The sequence below is a fragment of the Mauremys mutica genome, chromosome 18, assembly GCF_020497125.1.
Source record: "Mauremys mutica isolate MM-2020 ecotype Southern chromosome 18, ASM2049712v1, whole genome shotgun sequence".
Lineage (NCBI taxonomy): Eukaryota > Metazoa > Chordata > Testudines > Geoemydidae > Mauremys > Mauremys mutica.
Window position 1 is genome coordinate 29,497,084 of NC_059089.1, and position 21,265 is coordinate 29,518,348.

A 21,265-nucleotide genomic window follows, 5' to 3' on the forward strand; every position below is an offset into this window, starting at 1 on the left:
CCTTGGTACTAAACCCAGCAGTCACACATCAGAGTCTACTGCCCTCATGTGATGGAAAGTGAGTGAGAGCAGCGCGCCTGTGAGCATTGTCCATGCCAGGCAACAGCCGTCAATGTGGGGGTCGAGCAGACGCCACTGTCAGTGAGATAAGTGTCTGTTTTGCTGAGGGTTCTGCTCACGGCCCATATGAGTTTCTTGCCTTTCTCTCTCTCTCTCTCTCTCTCTCTCTCTTCTCTAGTGTGTTGGCCAACACTCTCTGTCTCTGTCCTTCCCTCTCCTTGTGCTGCCTCCCTTCATAGGACACGGGCAGGAGTGCTAGGTGTGCATCCCCACAGGCTAGGTATCAGGAGCTATGAAGAAGTAGGAGGGGATGAAAATCATGCAGGGTAGTGGGCGCTAGAGTGGAGCGGTGACCGTCAGTGTTGACTCAGTCTTTGTTCATCGAGTCGGGCTGATGTAGATGAGATGGGAGAGTGAGGCAGGGATGAGGGCATTCATAGAGCTCTGTGTAGTGACAGTTCTTGTTTGGCTTTATTAGTTTGCAGAGGAATCGTCCAGGAGCCCCAGCCGGATGAGAATGTCAGAAGTGGACCTGAGCAGCCTGGACATCCTTCTAAGGAAACAAGAATAGTCCTCAGGTTTCTGCCTTCTGCATAACTGGCTGTGAGTAAGGGCTCAGTGCTTTGAACTCAGAGTCATCTGTACTCACAGTAGTATTCTTCATTGACCGTGTGGTTTCTTGTTGGGTACAGGGCTCTGTGAGATTAAGGGTGAGGAGGGGCCAGAGTCTGCTGTGCAGAGCGACTGTGTTGGGTGTTGTTGTTAGAGGTGCTTTGTACTTTTAGTCCTAAAGGTGTAATGGGTAGAGGGCGGAACCCCGCCGTGCGTGAGAGGGGGAAAAGAAGAGCCTAAGAGACATTTCTGAGTGAGATGGTAGCTTACTTGTTTTATCCCCTGGTTTTAGTACCAAGCAAAAAGATGTCACATGTCAAAGTCTGCTGCCCTTATGAGTGAGAGTGACGAGACTGCGAGCGTTGTTGGTGCCAGGCAGGAGCCGTCCATCTGGGAGCAGAACAGCTGCTACTATCACTGAGATAAGTATCTGTTTTGCTGAGGGTTCTGCTCACGGCCCACCTGACTACAGGTAGAGACACCCCGTTACGTGGGGCTGGGTTTGTAAGAAAAGGTTCCTGACTAGCTGTAGTTTTGAGGGAGACACGGTCCCCATTTTCAGGGGCTGATGATTTCTCTGGCTAGGATCGGTGTGTCCTCGGCAGGAGAAGGTTAGATCCATGAGGATGACTCCAGGTGGTGAGTTGCTTGCCTTCCTCCTCTGTTTCTCTCTCTGTCTTCTCTACTCTACTCTGTTGGCTGGCGCGCGCACACACACACACACACACACACACACACACACTTTTTCTCTCTCTGTCTCTTTGCTGTCTCCCTTCATAGGGCATGGGCAGGAGTGCTACGTGTGCATCCCCTCAGGCTAGGTCTCGGGAGCTATGAACAAGTAGGAGGGGACGAAAATCATGTATCGTAGTGGGCGCTAGAGTGGAGGGGTGACTGTGTATGTTGACTGTCTCTCTTCAAGTGGGCCTGATGTAGATAGGATGGGAGAGGGAGGCAGAGATGAGGGCAAGATTACCTGCACCAATTGAATTTTGTGTAGTGATGGCTCTTGCTTCGCTCACTTCCTGCGCTTGCAGAGGAATTGTCCAGGAGCAGCAGCTGAAGGAGAAAGTGGCAGACGCAGACCTGAGGAGCCTGGACATCCTTCTAAGCAGACATGAATGGTCCTCAGATTTCTGCCTCCCGCACAACTGGCTGTGAGTAAGCGGTCAGTGCTTGGAATCCCTCATCTGTACTGGCTCCAGTTTTGTTCAGAGGCTCTGAATTTCTTCATTGGACACGGTGCTCTGTGGGATTCAGACGAGGCAAAGGCACAAGTCTCCTGTGCAGAGTGAGAATCTTGGATGTAGGTGCAGTGGGCTGCTTTTTAGTTGTAGTGCTAAAGCTGTAATGGGAGGAGGGTTGAGGGCGGAGCCCTGAGGTGTGGTAGATGGGAGAAGAAGAACCTATGTACGTTGCAGACTGAGATGCTAACTGATTGGTTTTTCCCCCTAGTGCTGGGTTTAGTACCAAGTGGAGAGTCAGAGTCCACTCCGCACATGCCATGGAAAGGGAGCGAGAGCTGGGAGATTCTAAGCATTGTTGATACCAGGGAAGAGCCATTCAGCTGGGAGTGGAGCAAGGACCACTGTCAGTGAGATAAGTGTCTTGTTAGGTGAAGGCTCTGCTGTGGTTATGAGGGAGACAAGGTCCCTATTTTCAGGGGCTGCTCAGTCCTCTGGCCAGTACCGGTGTGTCCTCTGCAGCGGAAGGTTGGATCCAGGAGGATGACTCCAGGTGACAAGTTGCTTGCCTTCCTCCCGTGTTTCTCATTTTCTTGCTCTCTGTCTCTTTAGTGTGTTGGCCAACGCTCTCTCTTAATCTGTCCTTTCCTTTCCTTGTGCCATCTCCCTTCTTAGGACACAGGCAGGCCTGCGAGGTATGCATCTCCACAGGTTAGGTCTTGAAAGCCCTGGAGTAGTAGGAGGGGACGAAAACCATGCGGGGTAGTGGGTGCGAGAGTGGAGCAGTGTCTGTCAGTGTTGAATCGGTCTCTGTTGAAGTGGGGCTGATGTAGATGGGGTGGAAGAGGGAGGCAGGATTGAGGGCAACATTTCAAGCACCATTAGAGCTGTGTGTAGAGATGGCGCATGCTTGGCTTTTACAGCTGCACTTCCAGAGGAATTGTCCAGGAGCTCGAGCCGGAGGAGAAACTGGCAGAGGTGGATCTGAGCAGCTTGGACATGGTTCTAACCAGACAGGAACAGTCCTCAGCTTTCTGCCTTCTGAACAACTGGCTGTGAGTAAGAGGTCAGTGCTTTCAATTCCTTATCTGTACTCACTGTAGTTGACTTCACAGGCCTTGTGCTTCCTCGCTGGGTACAGGACACTGTGGTATTAAGGCTGGGGAAGGGACAAGAGTCTCCTGAGCAAAGTGACTATTTTGGGTGCAGTTACAATGGATCCCTTCTAGTTGCAGATGTAAAGTACTAATAGGAGATGGTTTGATGGCGGAGCCGTGGGATATGGGAGATGAAGAGACTACGTGACATTGCAGATGGAGATGCTAATTTGTTTGTTTTTCTCTCCTCTGCTGGGTTTCGTACCAAGGAAAAATAAGTCACATGTCAGAGTCTACTCCCTCATGCAATGGAAAGTGAGTGAGAGCAGCGAGCCTGTGAGCATTGTTCATGTCAGGCAAGAGCCGTACATCTGGGAGCCGAGCAGAGGCCACTGTCAGTGAGATAAGTGTCTGTTTTGCTGAGGGTTCTGTTAACAGCCCATCTGACTCCAGGTACAGACACCCTGTTAGCTGGGGCTGGTTTGTCAGAAGAGTTTCCTGACTAGCTGGGGATACAAGGGAGACAAGGTCCCCATTTTCAGGGGCTTGTCATTGCTCTGTTCACAAGCAGTGTGTCCTCCGCAGGAGAAGGTTGGATCCAGGAGGATGACTCCAGATGGTGAGTTACTTGCCTTTCTCCTGTGTTTCTCTCTCTCTCTTCTCTAGTATGTTGGCCAACACTCTCTTTCTCTCTCTGTCTCTGTCCTTGCCTCTCCTTGTGCCGTCTCCCTTCATAGAACAGGGGCAGGAGTGCTAGGTGTGCATCCCCACAGGCTTGGTCTCGGGAGCTATGAACAAGTAGGAGGGGATGAAAATCATGCAGGATAGTGGGCGCTAGAGTGGAGCAGTGTCTGTGGATGTTGACTCAGTCTCTGTTCATTGAGTCCAGCAGATGTAGATGGAATGGGAGAGGGAGGCAGGGATGAGGACATTCATAGAGCTCTGTGTAATGATGGTCCTTGCTTGGCTTTATTAGTTTGAAGAGGAATCGTCCAGGAGCCCTCGCCGGAGGAGAATATGCAGAAGTGGAACTGAAAAGCCTGGACATCCTTCTAAGGAGACATGAATAGTCCTCGGGTTTCTGCATAACTGGCTGTTCCTCATCTGTTCTTGCTGTAGTTTTCTTCATAGGTCGTGTGCTTCCTCCTTGGGTACAGGGCTCTGTGGCTGGGGAGGGGCCAGAATATGCTCTGCAGAGTGACTATGTTGGGTGCCATTAAGAGGGCCAGTGCAGACAGGAGAAAAGGGGCCTGAACCCTGATTACAGGGCGGTCACCCTTTCTTTAGTAAAATATTCCTCCTTTAAACTTGCTGTGTGTGGGGGGTGGGGGGAAGTCCCCAATGTGAAAAGATCTGGAAATGAACAGGTAAGGGAGGGATCCTGCTGAGTGTCTCCTTTCCGATCAATCCTCCATCTCTCAGCGACACCCTTGCAGACTTAGCTTCCTACCTCACCAAGAAAATAACTTTGTGCTCCCTAACCTTTACCAGAAAAGACCCCCCTTCCTTGTGACGCAGTCCTGTTAGTAGGGTTAGGTGCACTCACGTGCTGGCTCTGAATACCACCGCATGTGCTTACAACACCTGAACATCAATACATTTCAGAAAGGATAGCCACATCAGTCCCTTCGGACGTAGCCCTAGGAATCTCCTCTGTCTGTCTCCAAAGAGACACAAGGCCTGGAATTTGGACACAGCTGAGGGAGCTGTCTGAATGTCTACAGTTAAACACTCATCAGTGCGACGGTGTCTTTCTTGTGCACAAGAAAACAAAGGGTCAAAGTTGTGGTTGGTTGAGCGGTGTAAATTGGGCAGGGCAAAAGGACTTGAGGAAGGATGAGGTGGAAGTGAGGGTGTGAAAGGAGCCCCCCCCACCTCACCTGTTCATTTCCAGACTTTGTGACGTTTACATGGTTGGGTCATTTCTTTGGCTGTTTTGAGAAAAGGGGCGAATTTTCCACGGCCTTCACCATCCCCTTACAGCCAGCCCTTCGCCACACCATGTTCCATCTGACCAGGATAGGTCGCAAGTAAGATTTCACTTCAAATCTACAAAAAAAAAAAAATAGAAATAATTCTGGAGGACTTTTACTGTGACTAAGAGAAACAGAAGCTCAACCCTTTTCAAGGGAGGGGGACAGGGGGTCGCTCAGCCAAAGACACAAGAAGGCTCCCCTAGTTTAAGGGTGCGAGGGATAAGACCTTACACCCTGGTTACAGGGCAGTCATTTTGCCGGGCATGTCAAAGTGACTTGTGGCTTAATTTGCATGGCAAAGGAGACCCAAACCTTCCTTACAGGGTGGTCCTTAAGCCAGGGGCGTTTGAATGGGGCAGAGCGAAAAGCGCTGTAAAGGAGAGACCTCCGTTCCCTCAGGAGAGCGTGGTCTCATTGCCCAGCAAGTGCCAGCGGCCCAAGAGGAGCTAGAAAGGGGAGACGTGCACCCTTCTCACAGGGATTGGTCAGGGTTGTTAACCGGTGGTTAAATTTAGAAGCCCCCTTTAGAACCGGTTGTTCCTGGAGGAACAACTAGTTCCAAAAGGGCTTTTAAATTTAACTAAAACTCTAACAGCTCCCTGCCCTTCCCCCAACCCCAGCTCACCTCACTCCGCCTCCTCATCCGAAGCTCCTCCGGCTTCTCCTCCCCCTTCCCAGCTTCCCGCGAATCAGCTGTTCGTGCGGGAAGCCTGGGAGGACTGAGAAGAAGCAGCGCTTCCACCGGGTGAGCTGGGACTGGGGCTGGGGCCGGGGCCGGGGCGCCAGCGGGAGGAGGGCTCCAGGCAGCGCGCCTCTCCGTGAGGACCTGGCGAGACTCTGGGGTCGGGCGGCATGGCTCCTGCCCCCAGGGTCCAGCTGTAACCTCGGCCGGGTGGCGTGGTTCCTGCCCGGCTGCCGGTCCGGGCGGGCAGCCGGGCTCCTGCCGCCCGGTCTGGCTCCCGGGTCTGGGCGGCCCGGCTCCTGCCGCCGGGTCCGGGCGGGTGGGCGGCCCGGCTCCTGCCGCCGGGTCCGGGCGGGCGGGCGGCCGGCTCCTGCCGCCGGGCCCGGCTCCTGCCGCCGGGTCCGGGCGGCCTGGCTCCTGCCGCCGGGCCCGGCTCCTGCCGCCGGGTCCGGGCGGGCGGGCGGCCGGCTCCTGCCGCCGGGTCCGGCTCCTGCCGCCGGGTCCGGGCGGGCGGGCGGCCCGGCGCCTGCCCCCGGGTCCGGCTCCTGCCGCCGGGTCCGGGCGGGCGGGCGGCCCGGCTCCTGCCGCCGGGTCCGGGCGGGCGGGCGGCCCGGCTCCTGCCGCCGGGTCCGGCTCCTGCTGCCGGGTCCGGGAAGGCGGGCGGCCCGGCTCCTGCCACCGGGTCTGGGCGGGCGGGTGGCCTGGCTCCTGCCGCTGGGTCTGGCTCCTGCCGCCGGGTCCGGGCAGGCAGGAGGAGGGAACCAGTTGTTAAAAATTTGGAGGGAGGAGGGAACCGGTTGTTAAAAATTTTGCAGCTCATCACTGTAGTGGGGGAATGTAGGCAAGAAAGGTGGGTCATAGGGGGTTACTCTCCGGACCCCCAGCTTCCCCCCCCAAAAAACTTCCCCACCTGTTGCTGTCCCAGCCCATCAGGGTAAGCAGCTGCTGCACCGGGACACTTTGTTAACTTAGCTTTATCGCTGTGATGGCCCAGGAGCCAAAGTTTGCTGACCCCTGACTTATAGCGTTGGCTTATGAATGGGTCATAAAAATTTTTCCATTTGTACTTACCCATTTTGCGGGGGGTCGGCTTATAAACAGACTGGGTTATGATCGAGTATATACGGTAAGTCAGGAACTCTTCCCAATCTTAAGGATTGTAGTGCATTGGTGATTGCACTCACGACATATTCCCTATATGCTCTGCATATGGGGAATATGTCGTGAGTGCAATCACCAATCTCTTTTCCTAAATGTTGATCCCTGTGCTGATCATTGTTTAAAGTGATTAACTGTTTCATTTTCTGTTGAGTCTTATTAAACAGTTGGGTTACGTCATGCATATTATAAAGAGTAAATCGCTCTTCCTGTTTTGCTTTGAAAGGTAGCTATAATGAGTACCTCATATCATCCTTCAGCCTCATATTCAAGTTTGTATAAGGTTAAACTTCCCCCCGTTATCCAATTATTACAACTGGCTTTGTCTCCCCAAGTTCCATAAGGTGTCCTGTGTTTCAGGGAAGTTGAATTAGTTATTGAGGAGGTAAAGGTTTTTACAACTGAAGGACATAAGTCCACACCATGTAGAGGTGAAGCATAGGAGTTTATTACACACGGCGCTGGCAGAGTGTCACCTTGCTTATTAGGCTCAGAGACACTGTCAATCAATTGATTACAATAAAATATATGGCTTTTCCATGGGCGGGGGAAAGTGACAGGGTAGGCAGTTCCACACCCCGGGATAGGTCTGGCCGCAAGACAAGATAGCACATTAGCCAATGGTTAACAGGTTACATAATGTCTCTGCCCATGGTCTTAAGTTAATTAATACTTATATAAATGTTAACTTGCTATTTTATCCTAATAACATTTTATCAATGTTGAATTCTGATTTGGGGTACATAGGAATGGAGTAGCTCCTCTGATTGTCAAGCAGATATATTCCTAGGAGTTAAAACAAAGAAACAGTGAAAGTATATGGCAATAGAGATTGTCTCCTATGTGTTTTAAGGCAGGCATTGGTCCCTGGGAAAGGAAGGTGGGAGGATGCCATATCTTATAATGACATGCGCCAACCTTTCATAAACTCAAGGTTGGATCTGTGGGAAGAATGTCTCCCTATAAACAAACTAACAACCGAAACAGGGCTTCTTTGTTCAATCTGCAACTCTGAGTAAGACACAATTATTCAGTTCTTGGCTCTAACACCTGGCAATTTGCTGACTAGGTTTATTTTGGCAAAGCAAGGTTATCTTTTGTTTATTCTGCTTCTCTTAGCTGATCACTATTTTCTAGGCCTCTGGTCCCTTGACCATACTCTGGAGTTTGGGTCTGGAAAAGAGCTGACACAATCCACATACCAGGTTGTTATATAAAATGCACATGGATTTTAACCCTTCAGTCCCTCCTCTTGACCCTAGGGTTCCCTAACCCGCCAGGTCACATATACCAATTTTAATGTACTCAGCCTACTGCGGAGTTGCCGGTAAAGCACCAGTACCATCAGGAATGTCAGGATAGACTCCCCACATAACTTGACAAAATAGCACCGAGATCCGTCCCCAGGGGACTTGATCACCTGAGATGACATCGCCCATAATCATTGTTTTAACCTCCACGGCCTGGTTCTTTCCCTTTGAGTGCTTCACATGGGCCCAGTCCGTGGTTTTCCCTATCTGAATGTACGTCAGATGGCCTTCCCCAATATGCCTCTGGGCCTCGGACACCAACTCCTCGATCTTCGCCTGCAGGGCCTGTAGCCACTCCTCGAGATGCTTACTGCCGTAGTGCCATTCTGGATCCCATTTCAGGTTACCCATCATTGATGCAGTACGGTGGAGCCGCGTCCCATCAACAGTCATGGCTGACCTTCGGGGGACCGTCATGCACACGGATGGATGTCTCGAGGGGCAGGGCTTTCCATTTAGCTTGATGGAGTGGTTCTGGGCAGTCGCTGGGGACGGGATATAGGGTTCCACCGCTTCCATAAGGGCTGGGTGGACCCGGCCATTGAGGAGATCGGTTACAATTCCCTGTGTGATGAGGACCAAAATTTGTCCTGCTCTCCTACAACTCTCCTGTAGTGCCTTTATTTTTGTCCCATTTATTAGCAGACTGGTGACTTCTTAGCCCAGGAATTTTGTTATATCTGATGAGGTGGATACAGAGTTTGAGAGATCCTTTAAGCTTTCTAGGATAAATCGACTGGCCTTAATAGTATCCAGTCCTCCCTGGGCATTAGAGATTATAGCATCTGCCACCCTTGATTCCAGCTGGTCCTTCCTTTCAGCTTGGTGTGCTATGGTATAGGTGTTGCAAACAGAATTACCTGCACCAAACCATCCTGCAATGGTATCTAGTAATCCCCTCCTCTGTCTAGTTAAGCACTCACCAATTTCGTTTGTTAGGCTAGTAATGTTTCTACTCATTTGAGGCCTGACCTTTGCATATTGTCTGTTCACTACCTCTAAGGGAATACGCACCTCGACCCTGTAAGTGTGGAATATCACTGAGGTGAGGACCAGTAGTGCTGGTCCTATCATTATAATCCTGGTTCTGGAACAGGGATTTGTTCAGGGCATGACACACAATTGGGTGTTTCCACTCTGTCTCTGATAACCCAGTTAATTGTTACCAGTTGTGGACATTCTAATTTGGGCCATCATTTAACAAATATGTGCCATGCCTTTGGGGTTACCTGCATCCATGCTTTAAGTGGTAAGCTCCATCCTGAATCAGCAAGTCCAACCTCCACAGGTACCATGTCAGTATAATTGGCGCATGATCTTTCATGAGTGTTTGGTTTCTGTCTCCCAAAATTCCACACAAATTCCAGTATCGAGGTCTGTGCGTTCCCTCCCAAGCCTTCGTGGCAATATGCCATGTAGTTGTGCTCAAATGAGGCATAGCCCAAGACCTTGTAGTACCCTTCACTAGTAGTACGCAGCTGTTCCCCCTTTAAAGGTAATTCGGACACTGGTTGCATTAAGTATAGACACTGTTCGTCTCAGGGGGCCACAGCATCATCAAAGAGCTTCGCCCTGTTCAAAGGGGTAGCTCATACGCTTCCATGATTCCTTTCAAAAAGTCCGTAATCTCCAGTACCTGACACCAGCGGATAACAGGGTAGTCGGTTGTTATCAAAATTGTAATGTTACTAGCCTCCCTGTTTTTGTGAGCATCAGTGTGTGATTTTATTTGGACCTTCTTGCATTCTACTGTGCGCTCGTGTCCTAACCACAGTGCCACCTTTACTTCTGGCCAGATTTGTTTATTGGCCACTGCACGTGTTTTGGACAAGTTAAAGTGTTTCCTTAGTGCGGCAATTAAAGCAAAGCAAACCTGCAGGAGGGGGGCTAGTGACCCATTCCCAGTCCTCCTTTTCACATGGCACATGACTTGCGTCCTTCCTCATGCATCACAGGGACAGCAGGAGACACAGCAGAAGCCTCTCCATGGTCACTCTGGTTGTCCTGGTCACCCTTCAGTCCTTCTTCCTTCTCCTCTTGTTCACCCATGGAAGCATTGTTGGTATTGACAGATGCTGATTTAAACAATTTTAACTGATTTTGGTGACGCGAAAATGTTTTAAATTTTCCTTTAATCTTTGCACATGCATTAGTAGTTAGAAGGACCTTTATAGGGCCTTGCCATCTTGGCTTTAGAAATTCCTTTAACCCTTGGATAAATGCGACACATTACTAAATTCCCAACTTTAAATGCAGGTTTGGCTAGACTGCTATTATTATTCAGCTCGGTTTGGTTTTTTTTTCTACTGGGTTGTATAAATTCTTTAACTCTATGTCCAATGCCTTGATGTAGTTTTGCAGCCTTTCTGCAAAAAGCCCAGATCCCCCTGCAGGGAGGGTCACAGTGCTAGGCATTCTCCTTGCTCTTTGTGTCATTAGCTCAAAGGGTGTCAGCTGAGTCAGCCTATTTGGGCTTTCTTTGATTTGATACAACATAGCAGGAAGCATAGGAGCCCATCCTTCTCCTGTATCCAGTATTGCTTTTGTTAAGGCTGATTTTATTGTTTTGTTTATTGTTTTTGATTATTTTTGAGCTTTCAGGGTGGTATGGTATATGGAATTTTTGCTTTATTCCTAGTGCTTTACATGCCTCTTTTATTACTCACCCTGTAAAGTGAGTTCCTTGGTCAGCGTATGTTGACAGTGGCAAACTTCATCTGGGTATTAGCTCGAATCCTAACAAAAGAAATATTGTTGTGGCAGTACAGTTCTTGGTTGGGAATGCCTCTATCCATTGGGCAAAGGTGTCAATAATTTCCAAAATGTAAGTGTACCCTCTGCTTTGTGGCAAGGGTCCAGTAAAATCAATTTGCAAATTTTGCCACAGTCCCTCTGGTCGTGGTTGGTGAATCAGAGGCACTTCTGTTTTTTTTTACCCACATTTACTAGTGCCTATGTTACACATTTTTTGAGAAATTGTAAAGCATTTTTTTTTAATGGCTGGCCACCACCAGTATTTCAGGGCAGCCCTCATTTGTCTCTACCTCAGAGGAGCTGGAGAGTGGATGCCATGGCGCAGTAGAGTCCGTATGCACTCCGGGGCTACCAGCTCCTCCACCCCGGCCCATACCAGAGGTGGTTTTTATACACACAGCCTTGTTTTTTTTAACTTTCTTTTCTGGGCTTATGGTTGCATATAGCTTTTTTAAATTTACTTCCTTTTTTGGCACTCTAGCTGCACAAACCTTAATAGGACTTGCTTGTGCAATTTTTTTTGTTTGTTTTTTACTTGAGATTTAATTGTGTGCTTTTATTTTTACTACTGCTAGTTCTGATGGTAGTTTGGCAGCTTCTGTTAGGCCTTGAATTGCTTTCATATTATTAATTTGCTTGCCAGTTGTTATAAAACCCCTGTGTGACCACACGTCCATGTAGTCATGCACTACTCCAAATGCATATCTGCTGTCTGTGTATACAGTGAGCTTCTTGCTTTCCCCTGGTCTCAAATGTTCAGTGAGGGCTGTTAGCTTCAGGTCAGATGGAAGGATCAAAGTCAGCCCAAGAAGCAAGGCTATCACTTTCCCATCACCGAGTACCACTGCCCATTCTGTATGTGGCACTCCAATTTTATGCTCTCTTGATTTATTTACATACAAAGCTATATTTGGATTTTTAATGGCTTTTTTAAAATTCTTCCCAACACTTCCTCTTCTCTATAAGACATGTGTGTACCTCTCCCTTTATGTTCAGACATTTGGCTACATTTCTTTTTTTGTTTTTTACTATGGAGAAGTTAGGGTTTTGCAAGCACAATGTTGATTCCCACTGACTCCTCTGGGCATCTGTTAAGGAGGTCAATGAGTGTATGGGGTGTATGGAGCACGAATTTCCCTGTGACAGTGTATGATTCACAAGCTTTCACAGCTCAAGGAGCTGCTATGAACTCTGGTAATCCCTGGGATACAGGGATTTTAAGGTAGGTAGGTATGCTCCCTGAAGCTGGCTTAGCACAGCTGAGTACTGGGTCCGGCTGTGGCTGCAGTAAAGGTGGAATGGCTTTCCCATATCGGGTAAGCCCAGGCTGGGGGCGGAGGCTAAAGCCTGTTTTATTTTTATAAATGCCTCCTCTTGTTGTGTGCCCCATATTACTAACTCATTTGCAGGCTTTCCCCCTCCAGTGAGGTTTTGAAATGGTTCCACCATCTCTTGAGTGCTCTGGTATATAGGTTCTACAGAAATTAAGGAGTCCCACGACCTTCCAGACTTCCTTAACTGTCCGTGGTTTCTTTAACTCTAAAATTGCCTGCTTTTTGTCTACCATGAGTGCCTTCTCTCCCTTGGAGATGTTATGCCCTAGGTATAAAACCTCCTGCAATTGCAATTGAGCGTTCTTCGGGCTTAATTTAAGTCCTGCCGTGCAAAGATATATAAACAGTCTGTCTAGGGTTTTTAAATGGTCCTTTTTATTTGAACTGGCAATTAGCAAATTATTTACATACTGTAGTATCACAGTATCCCCTTCCAAAGGCACTCGTGCTATTACTTCTGCCATTGTCCTGTGGAAGATGGAGGGAGAATTATGGAACCCCTGAGGTACTCGGGTCCAAGTGTACTGCTGGTCTCCTACTGTAAATGGAAATTTCTCCTGACTCTCCTTTGCAAGGGGAATACTCCAAAATCCATTAGCTACATCCGGGACTGAGAATACTGAGTGTCCTGGGGTTAGCAAATTCAGAATAGTGGCAGGGCTTGCCACAATAGGATGTGCCTTGGGAGTTACCTGGTTAAGGTGGGTGTAGTCTATAGTTAACCTCCAGGTCCCGTCTGGCTTCCTGATGGGCCAAACTGGGGAGTTAGTTGTGGAGGTGGTTTTTTAAATTACCCCTCTAGATTCTACATTAGTGACTATATATTTAACTGCCTCTAAGGCTTTGGGTTTAATAGGATCCTGCCTGTGGGCGTTGTGAGTTGGTCCTTCTACAGACAGAGGCTTCATGTTTACTAGCCCACACTCTTGTTTATCTGTTGCCCACACCTCAGGGTGAAGGGAACACGGGGTTTCTACTAGACTCCCCCCCCCCCCCGGTATTATTACCTATTAGTGGCAATCATGGCTATATTTTGAGATGATTTTTCCTGTTTGGACCCTTTGGCCCATTCAGTGCAGCTAGCTGTGGGGTTGGTTACTTCCACGAGCTCCTTAAGGAGATCTATGCTGCACATTGTGTCTCCTTGCTCAGGGCAAACCCAGATTTGACTGACTGTGACCATATCTTCAAATTCTATTTCTACTGCCTGGCTAAGGGTTGCTTTTAATTTTCCACCTTCCACGCCTTCAATCCATATGGTTCTACAGGTCAGGGGAAGATCTTGGCTGGTTATTGATACCGAGGCTGCTGTGTCTATTAACATGTTGCACTGTCGGCCCCCCACTCGTGCGTTTAAAAACATCCTGGGGTCGCCTTCAGTTCCAGCCACAGAGGCCACTGATACCTATTTGCTAGCCAGGAGTTTGAGCAACTCCTGGATTTGTTTATCCTTTCCTTGTTCTTGGGAATAAGAGGGAGGATTTCCGGCACTTGTGTCATATAAAATAGCTTCCCCCCAGAAATGTTAGGGTACACTTACCCATCATCAATACGCACATACATACTAGTATATGGGGTATGTATGGACTTGTGGTGTACTTATTAAGTTTGTGGGTAAAACTTTGAAAAATCCCCTTTGCCATCCTTCACTGTTTATTGATTTAGGTAAAAGGTCTCTAGACATCTAGATAGGTCATCTTTTCCTAGGAATGTAAAGGGTCACAATATACATATGCTGACTTTGCCTTAGCTTAACAGACAGGGTTTTAGCCTGTAGGTCTCTTGCATTACAGCCAAACTTATTTTTAATATAAATCTATAAACCTATTACAATACATCAAATACTTAAACTCATATCTTTTCTTATATCTATGCAAACAAGCAGATTAATCCTGCACGCTGAGACATGTGTTCATCTGGAGTCACTGCAAGACAGAACAGGGAGTGACTCCAAATTAACATGGGAGGTAGATAAGATCAGGGTGTGTCCCTGTGGGGAGGGGGTTTCAGTTGTTGCTAAAGGAGGGAAAGTTACTCAATTTCTCTCTGTCTCTGCCTCAGGATTTTGGGGTTGAGCTTTCTGGTTCAGATGCTGCTGCCCCGATTGTGGTCTGGGAGCGCAGGCTGAGCAGCTGCTGCTCCCGCAGTGGGATCACAGCTGGGGAGTGACCGTGAGTAAAGCTTCCTCTGTGCCAGCCAAGGTGAGGATTTCCTCCAGTTGCAATTAGCCCCATAGGACATCCCAAGGCTCTGTCCACACCAATTTCTGAGTCAGAGACTCTAGGCGATTGATAGAGACTTCAGGGAACTGGGGATGGGTATGAGGGTGATTCTGCAGAAACAGCCCCTCCTCACCCCACATTTCTCCCCCCTTAGCAATTGCAGGAGCCGATCCAGCCATAGGAGAGCGAACCCCCAGGATTGTCTGTCAGCCAGAGGGGGAGAGACAGGGGAAGGGGAGACACAAGGAGAAAAAGGAAAGAGAGAGACTGAAAAGGGCCGTGGGAGAAATAATTAGGGAGAGAGATTCCCAGATCTCTGACTGGCCCCCACACACTTACTACAGCATCTTTCTGTTGGTGTCCAGGAAGTTGGCGGGCAGATCCTGCCCACTGCTAAAGGACCTCCCCTGAGCCTAAGGGGAGGATCCACAGGTCCATGATACCAAATAACTGGGCAGATTCACTTTCCTGTGAGCAAGGTGAGGTGCAGGAAGAGGAAAAGCCAGTTCCCAACTCTCCCTGTTCCCCCTGCTGTGGGAGTGCGCTGCCCTGGGGCCAGTGTCGGGGAATCCCCCAGGGTCACTCCTTTTCTTCTGCGCTTCTCTCCCATCTGGTTCCCAGACTTTGTTACTGAGGGTATGGCTACACTTACCGTTTGCAGCGCTGGTAGTTTGCAGCGCTGGTCATCCAGCTGTGTAGGAGCAGCGCTGGTGTGTGGCCACACTCACAGCTACCAGCGCTGGTGTGTGGCCACATTTGCAGTATTAGCAGCGCTGTTGGGAGTGCTGCATTATGGGCAGCTATCCCAGCATTCAAGTGCAACAACGTGCTTTTCAAAAGAGGGGGGTGGAGGGTGGTGTACTGTGACAGGGAGCGGGGAAGATAGAGTGGATTTTTGGAGCCAACACTGTTGTGTGTTAGCTTCCTGGATTGGAAAAAATCACAAAATGTTCATGAGCCCTTAGTCTTAACTCTTAATTGCATACAGCCTGCCTCCAACACGGACTCCCCGCTGTTTCACTCACTCCCTGTGGTGTTTGCTGTGATCAGTGTTTGTTTTAGATTAGCAGTTCAACGGAGCTCACTCTCCCTGCCTCTCATTTGATTGTTTACAGCCAGGTACAGATGATCACAGCAAACAGGAGCTCTGTTCGGAGCTCTGATCGGAGCTCGTTCACAACAAAACAAAGAGAGGCTGCATAACAAAACAAAGAGAGTAATTTATAAAAGCATTCTGGGATACACCTTATACCCTGGAGGCCAATCACAGCGCTGGTGTGTGGCCACACTTGATGACCAGCGCTGCAGCACCAGCGCTGGAATCCTTATTCCCCATGCCGAGTGAGGTATACGGCCAGTGCTGCAGCCAGGGAGTTGCAGCGCTGGAAGTGCCCTGCAGGTGTGGCCACTTACTAATTGCAGCGCTGGTAGAGGCTTTCCAGCGCTGCAAATCGCCAATGTAGCCATACCCTGAGAGAGTTTCAAAATGTCTCGGTGGTTTAGTGCTTGTGGGAGGGGCCGGGCAGTGCTGTCAGCTAGTCCGGCCCCCGGCACTGAGGTGTTTGTCCGACCCGTCCTTAAAAACCCCCAGTGATGGGGATTCCACTGCCTCTCTTGCTAATCTAGTCCAGTGCTTAATTAGGTTTTTTCACAATTGACTCAGATTCAGTTTGTGATCCACTATAGCTCCTGACCATTTTCAGTAGTACTGCCCCCTAACCAGCTAGTGCCCACTTTGTAGTGGTGCGTTTGGTTTTCCTTCCCTAAGTCTAGTACTTTGCGCTTGTCTTTATTGAATTTCATCTTGTTCATTCAGCCCACTTCTCCCGTTTGTAAATGTTACCTTGAATTCTAATCCTGTCCTCCAACGCGCTTGCAGCCCCTCGCAGCTGCTGGTATCTGCATATTTAGACAGCATGCTCTCCAGTCTGTTATCCAAGTAATGAGTGAAAATATTGACTATATCAGATCGAGGACTGGCCCCTGGGCACCCCATTGTATACATCCTCCCATTGGACAGTGAACCGCTAATGGCTACTGTCTGAGTGCAGCCTTCCAACAACATTGTCACTCATTTTGTAGCACTTTTATGTGCACCACATTTCCCTAGTTCACTGTGAGAATGTCATGGGGGCCTGTGTCAAAAGCCAAACTAAAATCAAGATATGTCCTGTCTACAGTGTCCCCTGGAACTGTAAATCCAGTACCCCTGTGAAAGCAGGAAATGAGATTGAATTGGCATTATTTGTTTTTAGAAATCCAGTCTGGATCTAACTTATCACCTTACTGTCCTCTAGGTGCTTACAAATTGATTGTATAATAATTTGTTCATTCCAGGTATCTAAGGAAGGCTTGACTTTATTCCTCAGTCCTCTTTGTTCCCCTTTTAAAAGATGGGTATTGTGTTTTCCCTTCTCCAGTCTTCACCATTCTCCAGGCATTCTGAAAGATAATTGCTAATGGTTCCCAGATTGCTTCAGCTGATTCTTTGGGCACCTAAAAATGAATTTCATGGCTGACAATAATATATATAATGTATCTACATATTTTTAACCTGTTCTTTCCTTATTGTGGTTTCTGTTTCTTAATTATTATTAACCAAGAGAAGGAAGACCCTATCTGAACTGCGGGATGATCTTCAAATAATTGCAGCTGAGTTGCAAAGAAAGCTTGGAAAATTGCAGAAAAGTAATAATGGACCTTTATTAATTGCCGTAATTTGGAAAAGCCACAGCAGACCTGTTTGTTTATATTATGCCAGCAGATTTTTCTTAAACACTCAACTATTACATGATGCCTGTGAATTGTTTTGGTAACCAGACAATTGGGTACAGCTACAGGGCCATAACATGGGTGGGGTGAGTGGGGCAGCCACCAAGGGCACAAAGCGGGGCTGGGGAGTAGAAAAATGGGGCAGAAAAATGAGGGTGGAAATTTGCGTCACAGACCGTGAAATCGGGTCTCCGGCTGCCTGGCTCTGAAGGCAGAGTGGCGAATGGCAGCTGCTGGCTGGATGCCTCGCTCTGAAGGCAGCGCCACCACAGAACAGAGGTAAAGGTGGCAATACTAAGCCACTCCTACTTCTCTCCTTCAGAGCTGGGCACCGGCCAGCATCCACTGCTCTCTCGCCACCCAGCTCCAGGCAGCGCTGCTGCCAGCATCACCTCAGGAGTAAGGGTGGCAATACCGTGACCCACTGGTGGGCTTGCAACCCCCTATTGGGTCTGGGCCCCTAGTGTGAGAAACGCTGTGGAGAAATCACACATTTTTGGGTTACTCACTACATCATTAGCAAATTTTGCAGGTGTATAACTCATCTGCAAAGTTCACTATTTATGCCATGACCAACGTTTGAAAATGGTACGATTCCCCCTCCCCCCCGTGATTTAAGCAGTACCCTACTTATTGCCTTCCCTGTCCCTTGCTAGGGGTAACTTCTTTTGGGAGTTAATCTTTGTGATTTTGTCCCTACATTCTGACGGTACTCGGGGGGGGGGGCGATAATAACAGAAAATGTGGAAATGGCAGAAGTGCTAAATGCCTTTTGTTTCCGTTGTCACCAAAAAGTTTAGCAGCAATTGGACATCTAACTTAATGAATGCCAATGAAAATGAGTTAGGGTCAGAGGTTAAAATAGGGAAAGAACAAGTTAAAAATGACTTAGGGTAGATGTCTTCAAGTCAGCAGGGTCTGATGAAATGCACCCTAGAATGCTGAAGGAGCTGACTGAGGAGATCTCTGAGCCATTAGTGATTATCTTCAAAAAGTCAAGGAATATGGGAGATATTCCAGAGGACTGGAAAAGGGCAAATATAGTGCCCATCTATAGAAAGGGGAGTAAGGACAACCTGGGGAATTACAGACCAATCAGCTTATTTAAATTCCCCTGAAAAATAATGGAACAAATAATCAGTTAGCAACAGATATTAAAGTGATAAATAACAGTCAGCATGGATTTGTCAAGAACAAATCATTTCCAACCATCCTAATGTTTTTTTTCCTGTCAGGATAACAAGCTTGTGGATAGAGGGGAAGTGTATATCTTGACTTCAGTAAGGCTTTTGCTACTGTCTTGCATGACCTTATCAGAGAAATACATGGTAGATTTGCCCACGCCAAAGTGGTTCGCTACTGACCGGTAGCTGTCTGGCGTTGCAAGTTTCCAGAGGGCTATGGCCACTCGCTTCTGCACACTCAGGGCTGCTCGCATGCGGGTGTCCTTGTGCTTCAGGGCAGGGGACAGCAAGTCACACAGTTCAAGGAAAGTGCCCTTACGCATCCTGAAGTTTCGCAGCCACTGTGATTCATCCCAGACCTGCAGCACTATGCGGTCCCACCAGTCCGTGCTTGTTTCCCGGGCCCAGAATCGCCGTCCCATAGCATGAACATGACCCATTGCCACCATGATCTCCACGGTGCGGCGTATTGTGCTTTGTGAGAGGTCTGAGCCACTCTCTGACTTCATGTCCTCACCGCGCTGCCAGAGCCTCCTCGCCTGATTTCTCAGCATCTGACTGTGGAAGAGGTGGATGATAAGGTGCGAGGAGTTGACAACGGCCATAAGTGCAGCGATGATTGCAGCGGGCTCCATGGTTGCACTGCAGTGCTGTGGCGTCCGCGCTGTCACTGACCAGAAAAAGTGCGCAAACTGATTTCGCCGGTGGGAGGGACTGTTGAATTCTGACAGTTACCCAAGACCACCCTTGACACAGTGTTCCCCCCAGCATGCATTGGGGGGAAATCCCAGAATTCAAATGGGCAGCGGGGAGTGCGGGAGCTGTGGGATAGCTTCCCACAGTGCACCGCTTCCAATGTCGACGCTTGCCCCGTTAGTGTGGACTCACAAAGTCGACTTTGTAAGGTCGATTTCAAAAATTCGATTTAACTTAAATTGAACTAATCTGGTAGTGTAGACATACCCAAATAGTGTCCCCTCCAGTCAATGAGTCACCCCTTCTAATAGTAGTCCTCCTGAGAACAAGAGGTGTGTCCTGAATACCGTCCTTTCTGGCAACAAGAGATGTGTTATGAGTACAGTGTCCTCCGGAGACATGGAGTGTGGCATGAATACTTTAGCAACAATAGGTGTCCCCTGAATAATGTCTCCTTCAGAAACGACAGGTGTAACACAAATACTGTCTCCTCCATGTTGCCCCCCCCCCCGAAACATGTGTGTTATCAGTATTACTCCTCCTTGGGAACAAGGGGTGTGTGCTGAATAGTGTCCTTTGTAGGAACATGAGATGTGTTATGACTCCCCTGCCCTCTGGATGTAAGGGCTGTGTCATGAATAGAAAGAAGAGGTGACCCCTGAATACTGTCCCCTGCAGAAACAAAGGGTGAGTCGTGAATTGCAGTCCCCCCAGAAACAAAGGGTGTATCCTGAATACTGTCTCCTCAGAAACAAGAGGTGTATCCTGAATAATGTCCCCTCCAAAAACAAAGGGTATATCGTGAATTGCAGTCCCCCTAGAAACAAGAAGTGTATCCTGAATAATGTCCCCCCAGAGAACAAGGGTGAGTCGTGAATTGTAGTCCCACCAGAAACAAATGGTGTATCCTGAATAATGTCCCCTCCAGAAAAAAAGGGTGTGTTGTGAATTGTAGTCCCACCAGAAACAAAGGGTGTGTCCTGAATTCTAGTCCCAGCAGAAACAAAGGGTGTACCCTGAATACTGTCTCACCAGAAACAAGAGGTGTGACCTGAATTGTAGTCCCCCAGAAACAGAATGTGTCATGAATTGGAGTCCCACCAGAAACAAGAGGTGATCCCTGAATACTGTCTCCCCAGAAACAAGATGTGTATCCTGAATACTGTCCTACCAGAAACAAAGGGTGTGTCGTGAATTGCACTACCTCTAGAAACAAGAAGTGTATTCTGAATAATGTCCCCCCAGAGAACAAGGGTGAGTCGTGAATTGTAGTCCCTCCAGAAAAAAGGGGTGTATCCTGAATACTGTCTCCCCAGAAACAAGAGGTGTATCCTGAATAATGTCCCCTCCAGAAACAAAGGGTGTGTCGTGAATTGCAGTCCTCCCCGAAACAAGAGGTGTATCGTGAATACTGTCTCCCCAGAAACAAAGGGTGTGTCGTGAAATGGTCTCCCCAGAAACAAAGGGTGTGTCCTGAATTGTAGTCCCACCAGAAACAAGGGGTGTATCCTGAATACTGTCTCCCCCAGAAACAAGAGGTGTTTCCTAAATACTGTCTCCCCAGAAACAAGAGGTGTATCCTGAATAATGTCCCCTCCAGAAACAAAGGATCTGACCTGAATTGTAGTCCCTCAGAAACAGAATGTGTCGTGAATTGGAGTCCCCCCAGAAACAAAGGGTGTGTCCTGAATTGTAGTCCTACCAGAAACAAGGGGTGTATCCTTAATACTGTCTCCCCAGAAACAAGGGGTGTATCCTGAATAATGTCCCCTCCAGAAACAAAGGGTGTGTCGTGAATTGCAGTCCCTCCAGAAACAATAGGCGTATCCTGAATACTGTCTCCCCAGAAACAAGGGGTGTATCCTGAATAATGTCCCCTCCAGAAACAAAGGGTGTGTTGTGAATTGGAGTCTTCCCAGAAACAAGGGGTGTATCCCCTGAATAATGTCCCCCACCCAGAAACCAAGGGTGTGTCCTGAATTGTAGTCCCACCAGAAACAAGGGGTGTATCCTGAATACTGTCCCCCCCAGAAAACAAGGGTGAGTCGTGAATTGCAGTCCCCCTAGAAACAAGAAGTGTATCCTGAATACTGCCAGCCCCAGAATCAAGAGAGGTGTCATCAATAGTAGTCCTCCTCGGAACAAGGAGTGTGTCCTGAATAGTGTCCCCTCCAGAAACAAGAGAGGTGTCACAAATTCCGTCCCCACTGGAAATGAGAGGTGT

The 21,265-nt window shown here is 48.6% G+C and overlaps 1 long non-coding RNA gene across 2 annotated transcripts; it reads left to right on the forward strand.

Annotated features, from left to right (window-relative positions):
- The first annotated feature begins 603 nt into the window (after window positions 1-603).
- LOC123352520 lies at window positions 604-3,590 on the forward strand. Of its 2 annotated transcripts, none has more exons than XR_006574205.1 (5): window positions 604-663; window positions 965-1,311; window positions 1,710-1,978; window positions 2,128-2,922; window positions 3,223-3,590. It is a non-coding gene; the product is annotated as an uncharacterized LOC123352520 (long non-coding RNA). The 2 variants fall into 2 exon arrangements; XR_006574204.1 differs by having other exon boundaries at window positions 1,710-1,963.
- Window positions 3,591-21,265: the final 17,675 nt, after the last annotated feature.